The sequence below is a fragment of the Procambarus clarkii genome, chromosome 40, assembly GCF_040958095.1.
Source record: "Procambarus clarkii isolate CNS0578487 chromosome 40, FALCON_Pclarkii_2.0, whole genome shotgun sequence".
Classification (NCBI taxonomy): domain Eukaryota; kingdom Metazoa; phylum Arthropoda; class Malacostraca; order Decapoda; family Cambaridae; genus Procambarus; species Procambarus clarkii.
The window spans coordinates 37,635,827-37,649,316 of NC_091189.1; positions in this window are offsets into that span (position 1 = coordinate 37,635,827).

Here is a 13,490-nt window from a genome sequence, read left to right on the forward strand (position 1 = left end):
GCATCCATCTCCTCTGAGCGCTGGCAGGCAACTGAGGGAGCCCGGCTCCTGATGGTGGAAGACCCTCCCAGCGTGAGTGAGGACCGCCGCCGGGCGAGGTGAAGTATGGACCCGCCCAAAACGGGGGAGTCCACTCTCACAGTATGTAAAGAGCAGATGGATATAGGAGGCAAACATATTGTGCGGTTATTTTTTGTTTAGTTGTTTAAGGGGAAACATTTTTATTGGAGTGTCGATGGGTTGCAGGTTTGTCTTTGGGGAAGAAGTTGCTGAGAACTTCGAAGCCAGCACAAAGGGAGTAGTTGATGAGACTCCAAGTTAGTGGAGCAGAGGACCTCGAGCTGTGAGGAGAAGCAGTGAAGAGGAGTGTCACGTGCTTCTGTAGAGGTGGTGAAGCACCATAGTTGCTCGAGGAAACCTCATGGTGTAGCAGCCAAGAGAGCTGTGGAGGACCCTAGCAGAAGGGTGAAGCACCGTAGTTGCTCAAGGAAACTTCATGATAGCAGCCTGGAGGAGCTGCAGAGGATCCTGGTAGTGAAGCCCGGAAGAACCTGAAGATATCAGGGTAGTGAACTTCCAGAGGTGAAAGGGAAGTTCTGGTGGATTACTTGTAGGGAGTTGATAGTGTTTGGTTGTCATTAGCGTGCAAGACGCAGTGAGAGGTGAGTGATTGTTTGCATTCTTATGTCAAGGAGTGTTTTATACTGAAGTTTAGAGTTACAGTCGTAGGCTGGATTACCTACAGATGTATGTGTTCTAGGAATGATAGAGTGATCGATTGATCATTGTTGTGTATCAAGGAACATTTATGCTGATATATGTTATTGCATTCACATGCTGATTTTTCTTGTACACGTTTATAGATATATATATATATATATATATATATATATATATATATATATATATATATATATATATATATATATATATATATATATATATATATATATATATTCTCTTGCTGATAGTGCAACAGTGTATGTAGACTTGATCTACTTGAGGAGGTTGATAGTATCAGGTGGTGAACCAGGAGATAGGATACCACTTGGTAAACTGATAATAGAGTTCTGATGGTGTTGGAGAGCAACCTGATTGTAATAGTATAGAGTATAGGATTCATTATTATTATATGTGTATATGTATTGTGTATGTGCTCTGTCCAGTAAATGTATTCAAATTTGCTGGTATTTGACCTTGTCCTAGTGAGGCTTCCCAGGAAATAGTAAAGGAAGAGAGAGAGAGAAAGAACCAAGAACCACTGCTGTGGACAGGGTAGAAGGTAATACTAATAAGTCAAACGGGGGATTGAGGAGATCATATCACCTAAGGAGAGAGTGGGGAGTCACAGCGGCTCGAGTGGGTGTGTGTGCACGTGACAACGAGGCTAAGTGTTGGAGCCGCATCCCCTAAATGTGTGACGTTGAGCCCCTCTCCAAGAGCCAGAAACGCCAAGGGTGATCTCCTAGTGAGGTATAAGCACTCTACCGAGGTGTGGGTTGGGTTGTCCAGAAGGAAGGATCAACGACGACGACACCACCAACACCCACACTATAATAGTACTCACCTAGTTGTTGAGTACATTGTGAAGTTAATCTCTTTCAAGAGAGATTGAGCCTGCTCTTCCCTATATCATTCACGTCATTTTACAAGTACAAGATACTATATTGAAGATACGTCCACTAGTATCGCCAAACGTTTTGCCCAGGAAACAAAGCGTACCTTGCACCACCCGACACACCGGCTCCCCGCCCGCCATCAACGAGTAAACTACCCATTCTCCGCCTGCCTGCTCCTGATTGGCTGGTGTATCGCCGACCGCACCTGCACCTACACTCATGCCCTCTACCTGAGTCGACGTCTGGGCCAGCTCACGCCATACTCCTCAGAATATCTCTGTGCTCTTAGAAGTTGACATCTCTCTCTGGTATACTAAGCCCTGGCTGTCGTGTACTAAGGGAGGTGGCAGCTTTAGCCAGTATTCTCGGCACCTGATTAATATTATTATTGTCTTGCACTTCATTTTGTTTTAGAGTAAATTTCACACCTATTAATTATTCATGTTGTTTTGTTTGTTGACTTGTTTTGAATTTTACGTAAGCCAAGGGATTGTCTGTGTTCATATCTTGTTTTCTAAAGTAATTAAAATTTCATTGTTTATATTTTGTGTTTTGTGTGTCTTCCCATTACCTTACCACAGACAAACAGGCAAGCAGTCTCTTTTTTTTTCTGTAAATGTGGCAAGGCATTGCCACCTGCCATTGGAGGACTGCCGAACATCAACACTCCAACACTTTACCGTCACAACATACATGCATCAGGTGGTATGTATGTATTAACAGGGGTTGGGAGTTTTATACACTGGACACTGAACTTATCTGATACTTTACTTACTGGCAAACAGAGACCCCCAGCCACTCCCTGATAAAATAAGATCGACCACAACAGCCACACTGCTGCTGTCGTCATTCGATCAGCAATGGACACTGGAGTGCATATAATAAGTTGGGAGATCACCCTGTAATCGCTGTATACTCTGAGAGGGGTTAAACGTCACCTTAATTTGGGGGTGCAGCTTTAAACTGGCCTATTGGTCATGAATACACACCCTCTCGAGCCGCCGTGACTCCTTCACACTCTCCTTATTATGGGATGATCCCCTAATTTCCCTTTATGATGTTAATGACCTCCGTCAACCAATTTGCAACCGTTTCTCTCTCTCTCTCTCTCTCTCTCTCTCTCTCTCACTATCTAGGAAGCCTCACCAGGGCAAGAGCAAAAATCAGCTGTCAACAGTCAAACATTTAGTACATGAAAACACATACAAAGAAACATAGATAATATTACAGTACAGCACCCGAGGCTGCTACAAACCGGTAACCTTCAATATCATATCGTCTTCATCATATAAACCATACTAAGCTGCTGCTCAATTTTCGGCACACAACCTACTGACTCCTTACTGCTTGGGGTTCAATACCTGGCACATAAATATCTCTAACATGAAAATAAAAATCAATTTCTCACCTTACACTGTGTCTTTCATGCCAATATGCAATCAAGCACTCCCTAATACATATCAAGGTGTGCATATGCTTCTGTTCTATGTCCTGAGGCCCACCACTAGAAACATTTGTCTGGGTCCTCAAAATCAGGTAAGTACTCCTGCAGTCCTTCCAATATCTGCTGCACCTGAAGTCCCCTCTAATGCCTGTGAAGTTCCTCTATGCGGCTTCACAAAAGAAACATATAGCTCCCCTATACTCAAAGTTCCACTACCAATGGAATTCTACTCCATAACTGAAGTTCGGCTCCACACTTGAAGTTCACCATATAATCTTCCTCAAACCGAAGCTCCTCCACTAACTTCTCCCATACAAACCTGTAATTCCATTACCAATTCATAATAACATGCTTTCCTAATACAATATAAATACAAATATTTACACTAAATAAATTCATCCTTCCGATAATCCCTTCTGCACACCGGCTCGGCACCAGAGCCGGTGTGCAAAACGTCGTCGCGTACGCGTACCTTACGTACGTTGGAGGGGTACATTACGTAGCGTCACGTACGTTACGTAAGCGACGCTCGGGGATCCACCCTTTAATCGTTCACTGACCACAGGCGAGTTGCACCCTTCTCCACATTGTCCCCTCTTCTCTCTAACTCTTTATCTCTGTTCACTATCTTTATAAAATTTCTAACCTATATATATAAACGTTTTCTACGATCTCTGGGCACCTGATGAAACACTAATAAACAATCTATCAACCAGATAAATGAGGTTACCGCAGAATTTTGGGAATGACGACGCTTGCCCTCTGACGCTCCAACATGGTGCTACTCTGGGTCATCAAACAAAATCCTTTAAGACTGTCTCTCCAAGCTTCTTTCAGTCCTGACTTGAGCACACAAAGTCGCTTGTCAGGCTTCACACAGAAATACCTGCTTACTTTCCTCCACTCGAAGGAATATCTCACATTAGAGTCCACACATGAACGACCACCCTCTAGGCTTCAGGCCGCCTCTAATATATTTTCACGACCACTGAGAAATGGTGTATGACATCCCTGCAGCTTCCTAACACTTGATAACAAGTAACCTTCATTCCACTATTAAACAGTGCACTATATTCTTCCTTCTTCCCCAGTAAGGCAACGATGTACGTCCATTCCTGACGACTGTATGCAACTCAAGTGACGCGTTACGACATCCGTCTGCGTCACGTCACAAAATGTCGACATCTCATTCCATCTAACTTTTATAAGATGTTCATCCTCTGTTTGTCTCAATTTTATCATTCACTGACGTTTCTTAAACTTCTTTCCCTTGTCATCCTAATCTCTGGTCAGGTGTGCAGAATAACTCTCAACTGGTAAACTCACTTCACCAGGCTACCTGGGGTTCATAACATACTCACCTAGTTATTGAATACATACATACATACATACAGTGGGTGGTATGTATGCATGTATGTAATCACGTAGTTGTTGAATACATACATTCATCGGATGGTATGTATGTATGTACTCACCTAGTTGTTGAGTACATACACACATGCATCGGGTGGTATGTATGTATACATGTATCTACACTTTTCAATCCCTACTCAACTGGCATTCGCATTCCTCCTCATAGATCAACGGGATATACACAACTGCAGTTAATTTCCCGGGTTGAAGTGCGTTATCTCCACATACGTGAAAAGCTTCACCACGTTGGCTAGTTGGTTCGGAGCGCAGGCATTACACTGCAGCTCCATAACATCGCAGTTTTGAAGTGTTACTAACCTGAATTGGGGTAGTTCGTATGATTGCTTGCTTGTGTTATGGTCTGTTGGGTGGTTATTGCTTATTTAACGGACATAACTGGAGAGTTGGGACATGGGTGTTGTTGAGGTGGGTGTGGACAGGGGTTGGTAATACTGACGGAGTAGTGTTGGAGATTGTGGTGGTTATGGTGGTGATGAGGTGGTGGTGATGATGTTCATGGAGGGAGGGTGGTGTTGGCGGTGTTGTGGGTGGCCGTGGTGTTGATGGGGTGATGGTGATCGTGCTGTTGTGTGGTGGTGATGCTGTTTATTGGCTAGTGATGGTGATGCGGGTGGGGGGGGGGGGAGGTGATGGTGTAGCTGGGGAAGGGGTGGTAATGGTGGTGTTGCTGGAGGGTACTCGCCTAGTTGTGCTTGCGAGGATTGAGCTCTGGCTTACTGGTCCCGCCTTTCAACTGTCAATCAACAGGTGTACAGGTTCCTGAGTCTACTGGGCTCTATCATATCTACATTTGAAACTGTGTATGGAGTCAGCCTCCATCACATCACTGCCTAATGCATTCCACCTGTTAACTACTCTGACACTGAAAAAGTTTTTTCTAACGTCTCTGTGGCTCATGTGGGTACTCAATTTCCACCTGTGTCCCCTTGTTCGTGTTCCACCCGTGTTAAACAGTTCATCTTAATCTACGCTGTCAATTCCTCTTAGAATTTTACAGGTAGTGATCATGTAGTGGTGATGGTGTTGCTGGGGTGTGTGGTTGTAGTGGTGTTGCTGGGGGTGTGGTGGTGGTGTTGCTGGGGGTGTGGTTGTAGTGGTGTTGCTGGGGGTGTGGTGGTGGTGTTGCTGGGGGGTGTGGTTGTAGTGGTGTTGCTGGGGGTGTGGTGGTGGTGTTGCTGGGGTGTGTGGTTGTAGTGGTGTTGCTGGGGGTGTGGTGGTGGTGTTGCTGGGGGTGTGGTTGTAGTGGAGTTGCTGGGGGTGTGGTTGTGGTGGTGTTGCTGGGGTGTGTGGTTGTAGTGGTGTTGCTGGGGGTGTGGTTGTGGTGTTGGTGCTGGGGGTGTGGTTGTGGTGTTGCTGGGGGGTGTGGTGGTGGTGGTGTTGCTGGGGGTTGTGCTTGTGGTGGTGTTGCTGGGGGTGTGGTGGTGGTGGTGTTGCTGGGGGTGTGGTGGTGGTGGTGTTGTTGCTGGAGAAATTGCTGACCTAGAGAGCGTGCAGAGATCCTTTACTGCTAGAATCCACTCAGTAAAACATCTAAATTACTGGGAGCGACTAAAGAGCCTAAATATGTACTCCCTTGAGCGCGCGGGAGAGGTACATAATAATTTACACGTGGAAAATATTAGAGGGGCTGGTCCCAAACCTGCACACAGAAATAACACCACATGAGACCAGAAGACATGGCAGGATGTGCAGAATACCCCCGTTGAAAAGCAGAGGTGCAACAGGTACTCTGAGAGGGAACTCTATCAACATCAGAGGTCCGAGACTGTTCAACACGCTTTCACTACACATAAAGGGCATAACTGGCAAACCCCTCACAGTGTTCAAGAGAGAACTGGATAAGCACCTCCAAAGGATACCTGATCAACCAGGGTGTGACTCATACGTCAGGCTGCGAGCAGCCGCGTCTAACAGCCTGGTTGATCAGTCCAGCAACCAGGAGGCCTGGTCGACGACCGGGCCGCGGGGACACTAAGCCCCGGAAGCACCTCAAGGTAGTCAAGGTGTGGTGGTGGTAATGGTGTTGCTGGAGGTGTGGTGGTGGTGGTGTTGTTGTTGGGGGGTGTGGTGGTGGTGGTGTTGTTGCTGGGGGGTGTGGTTGTGGTGGTGTTGCTGGGGGGTGTGGTGGTGGTGGTGTTGTTGCTGGGGGGTGTGGTTGTGGTGGTGTTGCTGGGGGGTGTGGTGGTGGTGGTGTTGCTGGGGGTGTGGTGGTGGTGTTGTTGCTGGGGGTGTGGTGGTGGTGGTGTTGCTGGGGGGTGTGGTGGTGGTGGTGTTGCTGGGGGGTGTGGTGGTGGTGGTGTTGCTGGGGGTGTGGTGGTGGTGTTGTTGCTGGGGGTGTGGTGGTGGTGGTGTTGCTGGGGGGTGTGGTGGTGGTGGTGTTGCTGGGGGGTGTGGTGGTGGTGGTGTTGCTGGGGGTTGTGCTTGTGGTGGTGTTGCTGGGGGGTGTGGTGGTGGTGGTGTTGCTGGGGGGTGTGGTGGTGGTGGTGTTGCTGGGGGGTGTGGTGGTGGTGGTGTTGCTGGGGGTGTGGTTGTGGTGGTGTTGCTGGGGGGCGTGGTGGTGGTGGTGCTGTGGGGTGTGGTGGTGGTGGTGTTGCTGGGGGGTGTAGTGGTGGTGGTGTTGCTGGGGGTTGTGCTGGTGGTGGTGTTGCTGGGGGGTGTGGTGTTGGTGGTGGTGCTGGGAGTGTGGTGGTGGTTGTGGTACTGGGGGGTGTGGTGGTGGTGGTGTTGCTGGGGGGTGTGGTGGTGGTGGTGTTGCTGGGGGTGTGGTGGTGGTGTTGCTGGGGGATGTGGTGGTGGTGGTGTTACTGGGGCTTGTGCTGGTGGTGGTGTTGCTGGGGGGTGTGGTGGTGGTGGTGGTGGGGCTGGGGGTGTGGTGGTGGTGGTGTTACTGGGGGGTGTGGTGGTGGTGGTGTTGCTGGGGGTGTGGTGGTGGTGGTGTTGCTGGGGGTTGTGCTGGTGGTGGTGTTGCTGGGGGGTGTGGTGGTGGTGGTGGTGCTGGGGGTGTGGTGGTGGTGGTGTTGCTGGGGGGTGTGGTGGTGGTGGTGTTGCTGGGGGTGTGGTGGTAGTGTTGCTGGGGTGTGTGGTGGTGGTGGTGTTGCTGGGGGTTGTGCTGGTGGTGGTGTTGCTGGGGGGTGTGGTGGTGGTAGTGTTGCTGGGGGGTGTGGTGGTGGTGGTGTTGCTGGGGGGGGTGTTGGTGGTGATGTTGCTGGGGGGTGTGGTGGTGGTGGTGGTGCTGGGGGTGTGGTGGTGGTGGTGTTGCTGGGGGGTGTGGTGGTGGTGGTGTTGCTGGGGGGTGTGGTGGTGGTGGTGTTGCTGGGGGTGTGGTGGTGGTGGTGTTGCTGGGGGTTGTGCTGGTGGTGGTGTTGCTGGGGGTTGTGCTGGTGGTGGTGTTGCTGGGGGTGTGGTGGTGGTGGTGTTGCTGGGGGTGTGGTGGTGGTGGTGTTGCTGGGGGTGTGGTGGTGGTGGTGTTGCTGGGGGTTGTGCTGGTGGTGGTGTTGCTGGGGGGTGTGGTGGTGGTGGTGTTGCTGGGGGGTGTGGTGGTGTTGCTGGGGGGTGTGGTGGTGGTGGTGTTGCTGGGGGGTGTGGTGGTGGTGGTGTTGCTGGAGGTGTGGTGGTGGTGGTGTTGCTGGGGGGGTGTGGTTGTTGTGGTGTTGCTGGGGGGGTGTGGTTGTGGTGGTGTTGTTGGGAGTGTAGTTGTAGTGTTGCTGGGGGGTGTAGTGGTGGTGGTGTTGCTGGGGGGTGTGGTGGTGGTGGTGTTGCTGGGGGTATGGTGGTGGTGTTGCTGGGGGTGTGGTGGTGGTGTTGCTGGGGGTGTGGTGGTGGTGTTGCTGGGGGGTGTGGTGGTGGTGGTGTTGCTGGGGGGTGTGGTGTTGGTGGTGTTGCTTGGGGGTGTGGTGGTAGTGAGGTTGCTGGGGGTGTAGTTGTGGTGGTGTTGCTGGGGGGTGTAGTGGTGTTGCTGGGGGGTGTAGTGGTGGTGGTGTTGCTGGGGGTGTGGTGGTGGTGTTGCTGGGGGGTGTAGTGGTGGTGGTGTTGCTGGGGGTGTGGTGGTGGTGGTGTTGCTGGGGGTGTGGTGGTGGTGGTGTTGCTGGGGGTTGTGCTGGTAGTGGTGTTGCTGGGGGGTGTGGTGGTGGTGATGTTGCTGGGGGGTGTGGTGGTGGTGGTGTTGTTGGGGGGTGTGGTGGTGTTGCTGGGGGGGGTGTGGTGGTGGTAGTGTTGCTGGGGGGTGTGGTGGTATTGGTGTTCCTGGAGGTGTGGTGGTGGTGGTGTTGCTGGGGGGTGTGGTTGTTGTGGTGTTGCTGGGGGATGTGGTTGTGGTGGTGTTGTTGGGAGTGTAGTTGTGGTGTTGCTGGGGGGTGTAGTGGTGGTGGTGTTGCTGGGGGGTGTAGTGGTGGTGGTGTTGCTGGGGGGTGGTGGTGGTGGTGGTGTTGCTGGGGGTATGGTGGTGGTGTTGCTGGGGGTGTGGTGGTGGTGATGCTGGGGGGTGTGGTGGTGGTGTTGCTGGGAGTGTGGTGGTGGTGTTGCTGGGGGGTGTGGTGGTGGTGGTGTTGCTGGGGGGTGTGGTGGTGGTGGTGTTGCTTGGGGGTGTGGTGGTAGTGAGGTTGCTGGGGGTGTAGTTGTGGTGGTGTTGCTGGGGGGTGTAGTGGTGGTGGTGTTGCTGGGGGTGTGGTGGTGGTGTTGCTGGGGGGTGTAGTGGTGGTGGTGTTGCTGGGGGTGTGGTGGTGGTTTTGCTGGGGGGTGTGGTGGTGGTGGTGTTGCTGGGGGTGTGGTGGTGGTGTTGCTGGGGGGTGTGGTGATGGTGGTGTTGCTGGGGGGTGTGGTGGTGCTGGCGGATGTGGTTGTGGTGGTGTTGCTGGGGGTGTGGTGGTGGTGGTGGTGTTGCTGGGGGGTGTGGTGGTGGTGGTGTCGCTGGGGTGTGTGGTTGTGGTGGTGTTGCTGGGGGTGTGGTGGTGGTGGTGGTGTTGCTGGGGGATGTGGTTGTGGTGGTGTTGCTGGGGGTGTGGTGGTGGTGGTGGTGTTGCTGGGGGAAGTGGTTGTGGTGGTGTTGCTGGGGGTGTGGTGCTGGTGGTGGTGTTACTGGGGGATGTGGTTGTGGTGGTGTTGCGGGGGGGGTGTAGTGGTGGTGTTGCTGGGGGTGTGGTGGTTGTGGCGGTGTTGCTGGGGGGGTGTGGTGGTGGTGGTGTTGCTGGGGGTGTGGTGGTTGTGGTGGTGTTGCTGGGGGGTGTGGTGGTGGTGGTGTTTCTGGGGTGTGTGGTGGTTGTGGTGTTGCTGGGGTGTGTGGTGGGTGTGGTGGTGGTGGTGTTGCTGGGGTGTGTGGTTGTGGTGGTGTTGCTGGAGGATGTGTTTGTGGTTGTGTTGCTTGGGGGTGTGGTGGTGGTGGTGTTGCTGGGGGATGTGGTTCTGGTGGTGTTGCTGGGAAGTGTGGTGGTGGTGGTGTTGCTGGGGGTGTGGTGGTGGTGGTGGTGTTGCTGGGGGTGTGGTGGTGGTGGTGGTGTTGCTGGGGGTGTGGTAGTGGTGGTGTTGCTGGGGGGTGTGGTGGTGGTGTTGCTGGGGGTGTGGTAGTGGTGGTGTTGCTGGGGGTGTGGTGGTGGTGGTGTTGCTGGGGGGTGTGGTTCTGGTGGTGTTGCTGGGGGGGGGGTGTTGGTGGTGGTGTTGCTGGGGGTGTGGTAGTGGTGGTGTTGCTGGGGGTGTGGTTGTGGTGGTGTTGCTGGGGGATGTGGTTCTGGTGGTGTTGCTGGGGGGTGTGGTTGTGGTGGTGTTGCTGGGGGTGTGGTGGTTGTGGTGGTGTTGCTGGGGGTGTGGAGGTGGTGGTGTTGCTGGAGGGTGTGGTGGTGGTAGTGTTGTTGGAGGGGTGTGGTAGTGGTGGTGTTGCTGGGGGTGTGGTGGTGGTGGTGTTGCTGGGGTGTGTGGTTCTGGTGGTGTTGCTGGGGGGTGTGGTGGTGGTGGTGTTACTGGGGGATGTGGTTGTGGTGGTGTTGCTGGGGGTGTGGTGGTGGTGGTGGTGTTGCTGGGGGTGTGGTGGTGGTGGTGTTGTTGGAGGGGTGTGGTGGTGGTGGTGTTGTTGGAGGGGTGTGGTAGTGGTGGCGTTGCTGGGGGGTGTGGTGGTGGTGGTATTGCTGGGGGGTGTGGTGGTGGTGGTGTTGTTGGAGGGGTGTGGTGGTGGTGGTGTTGCTGGAGGTGTGTGGGTGGTGGTGGTGTTGTTGGAGGGTGTGGTGGTGGTGGTGGTGTTGCTGGGGGGTGTGGTGGTGGTGGTGTTGCTGGGGGGGTGTGGTGGTGGTGGTGTTGCTGGGGGGGGTGTAGTGGTGGTGGTGTTGCTGGGGGTGTGGTGGTGGTGGTGTTGCTGGGGGATGTGGTTGTGGTGGTGTTGCTGGGGGGTGTAGTGGTGGTGGTGTTGCTGGGGGTATGGTGGTGGTGGTGTTGCTGGGGGGTGTGGTGGTGGTGGTGTTGCTGGGGGGTGTGGTGGTGGTGGTGTTGCTGGGGGGTGTGGTGGGTGTGGTGTTGTTGGAGGGGTGTGGTGGTGGTGGTGTTGCTGGGGGTGTGGTTGTGGTGGTATTGCTGGGGTGTGTGGTGGTTGTGGTGTTGCTGGGGGGGGTGTGGTTGTGGTGGTGTTGCTTGGGGGTGTGGTGGTGGTGGTGTTGCTGGGGGTGTGGTGGTGGTGGTGTTGTTGGAGGGATGTGGTAGTGGTGGTGTTGCTGGGAGGTGTGGTGGTGGTGGTGTTGTTGAAGGGGTGTGGTGGTGGTGGTGTTGCTGGGGGTGTGGTGGTGGTGGTGGTGTTGTTGGAGGGGTGTGGTGATGGTGTTGTTGCTGGGGGATGTGGTGGTGGTGGTGGTTTTGCTGGGGATTGTGGTGGTGTTGCTGGGGTTTGTGGTGGTGGTGTTGCTGGGAGTGTGGTGGTGGTGGTGTTGCTGGGGGTGTGGTGGTGGTGGTGTTGCTGGGGGTGTGGTGGTGGTGGTGTTGCTGGGGTTTGTGGTGGTGGTGTTGCTGGGGATGTGGTGGTGGTGGTGTTGCTGGGGGGTGTGGTGGTGTTGCTGGGGGGTGTGGTGGTGTTGCTGGGGGGTGTGATGGTAAGGTAATGTCAGCAAAAAAATCCTTCTCTCTCTTTCCTCACTGCAAAGTAATCCTGTGGAAACACTGCGTTTGTTATGGTTTTCGTTAGTTTTGTTTCTGCGAGTGCTATTATGTCTGGGTTTTCTTTTAATGCCCATTCTCCTAGTTCACTTGTTATATTTGAAATCCCATCTATGTTAGTGTACATTGTCTTGAAGCTCACTTTCTTCTGGTCATTCTTTTGTCCCTTTCTTGGTGAGCGTTCTGCTGATGGAGGAAGCTGTTCCCTGGGTGTGAAAATCTGTGAGGTAGTTAACAGGGTCTCAAGAGGATTCTGGGGTGGGGGTTGGGGGTTCAAGGGAAGGGGGACAGGTAGGGTATGGGGTATGGAGGTAGGGGGGACATGGAGGATAACGGGTGGGGGGAGCAGGGATAGGGAGGGTATGGGATGAAGGGGAGGGGGGAGAGGGGACATGGTGGGAATGGAGAAGGAGTGTCAGGGTAGGAATATGGTGGGGGGGGGAGGGTTGAGTGAGCATTTGAGTGGGGGCAGGTAGCGTGAGGGGAAGGGAGGGTTTCTATGCAGAGGAGGGTGGAGGTGTTGCCTTCCCCTCTGGTGTTGCTGGGATGCTGGTCTTGGGTTCCCCTCTTGTCTCTTTTGTTGGGGGCTGGGATTTCCTGGTTTACTCCTCTCTCCCTCCCTGTCTGTGTGTGTGTGTGTACTCACCTAATTGTACTCACCTAATTGTGCTTGCGGGGGTTGAGCTTTGGCTCTTTGGTCTCGCCTCTCAACCGTCAATCAACTGGTGTACAGATTCCTGAGCCTACTGGGCTCTATCATATCTACATTTGAAACTGTGTATGGAGTCAGCCTCCACCACATCACTTCCTAATGCATTCCATTTACTAACTACTCTGACACTGAAAAAGTTCTTTCTAATGTCTCTGTGGCTCATTTGGGTACTCGGCTTCCACCTGTGTCCCCTTGTTCGCGTCCCTCCAGTGTTGAATAGTTCATCCTTGTTTACCCGGTCGATTCCCCTGAGGATTTTGTAGGTTGTGGTCATGTCCCCTCTTACTCTTCTGTCTTCCAGTGTCGTAAGGTGCATTTCCCACAGCCTTTCCTCATAACTCATGCCTCTTAGTTCTGGGACTAGTCTAGTAGCATACCTTTGGACTTTTTCCAGCTTCGTCTTGTGCTTGACAAGGTACGGGCTCCATGCTGGGGCCGCATACTCCAGGATTGGTCTTACATATGTGGTGTACAAGATTCTGAATGATTCCTTACACAGGTTCCTGAAAGCCGTTCTGATGTTAGCCAGCCTCGCATATGCCGCAGACGTTATTCTCTTTATGTGGGCTTCAGGAGACAGGTTTGGTGTGATATCAACTCCTAGATCTTTCTCTCTGTCTGTTTCATTAAGTACTTCATCTCCTATTCTGTATCCTGTGCCTGGTCTCCTGTTTCCACTGCCTAGTTTCATTACTTTGCATTTACTCGGGTTGAACTTCAACAGCCATTTGTTGGGCCATTCACTCAGTCTATCTAGGTCATCTTGTAGACTCCTACTATCATCCTCCGTTTCAATCCTCCTCATAATTTTTGCATCGTCGGCAAACATTGAGAGGAACGAATCTATACCCTCTGGGAGATCATTTACATATACCAGAAACAGTATAGGTCCAAGGACTGACCCCTGCGGGACTCCACTTGTGACGTCTCGCCAATCTGAGACCTCACCCCTCACACAGACTCGTTGTCTTCTGTTACTTAGGTAGGTTCTGTTACTCTAACCACCGGAGTACCTTCCCTCTCACTCCAGCCTGCATCTCCCTCCAGCCTGCATCTCCAACTTTTGCACTAGCCTCTTGTGTGGCACTGTGTCAAAGGCTTTCTGACAATCCAAAAATATGCAGTCTGCCCACCCTTCTCTTTCTTGCCTTATTTT